Consider the following 1038-nt stretch of genomic DNA (forward strand, 5'->3'; position numbering starts at 1 on the left):
ACAAAAAGAAATGTCGACGAAATTAATACAAGGATAGGTATTCGTGACTTATAACATTTTTAAATAATTATTTACATTAACATACAATTATTATGATCAGTTGTAAACTTCTGTGTTGCTAAGTAATATAATAATTGTTTTGGGTTATTTCAAAAGTTGAAGTTACATCGTTTCTCCTTTAAGAGATTAATTTTTATTATATTGATAATCACACAATAGTTTTTAACGTTTTACTTCTTCGATGTGCAATAACTTTAAACATTTTACAATGATGCGTTTATTTGGTTGGTGTATGTAAAAATGTACCTACATTAACTTTAAGGAAAAACGATAATTTTGAATAACAAGTCAGTTTTCTACAATTGTTGAGGTGTGCATATTTGAGTGTTTTTTTTATATTAGAATGTCCTAGAAATGGTATATGATTTTAATTTGTTTGATACGATTACTCTTTTTGTGATATATTAGGATATTTACTTATTTTATCAATGTAGGTATGTATCATTACATTTTAATTTTTAAATAAAAACATAGAAGATATTTTAATACAACAATCCTGATAATATGTTTTTCTTAGCTGAATTAATAATTCCTAAAATCATATTTAACATATTTCATTTACAACTATCATTTAATATCATTTTATCGATTTTCAATGTTTCATTGTCATTATAAATAGGATTTTTAATTAATTTTTCTTTTTCAGTCTCATATTATTATTAATATTGTATAGTTTACTTTTATATACCTAAAATAATAATTTAAGTACCATTTCATCTTTGTTTTATTGTAAATATGAATTCAGTTTGACCTCTGTCATTTTTTCTGCCTGGAAAAAAATATTTTTTTGATTTATACCACATAAAATAAAATACAATTTGTAATAATAATATTATTAATTTATAACATTCAGATGTATAACTTGTCTTATAACATTTTATATCAATAACTCTTAAATACAAAATAATAGGCATGTAAATATTTGTTATTATTGCATATTTTAACTACTTGATCCTTTTTAAGTACCTACTCTACCTT

The sequence above is a fragment of the Acyrthosiphon pisum genome, chromosome A2, assembly GCF_005508785.2.
Source record: "Acyrthosiphon pisum isolate AL4f chromosome A2, pea_aphid_22Mar2018_4r6ur, whole genome shotgun sequence".
In the NCBI taxonomy this organism is placed as follows: Eukaryota; Metazoa; Arthropoda; class Insecta; order Hemiptera; family Aphididae; genus Acyrthosiphon; species Acyrthosiphon pisum.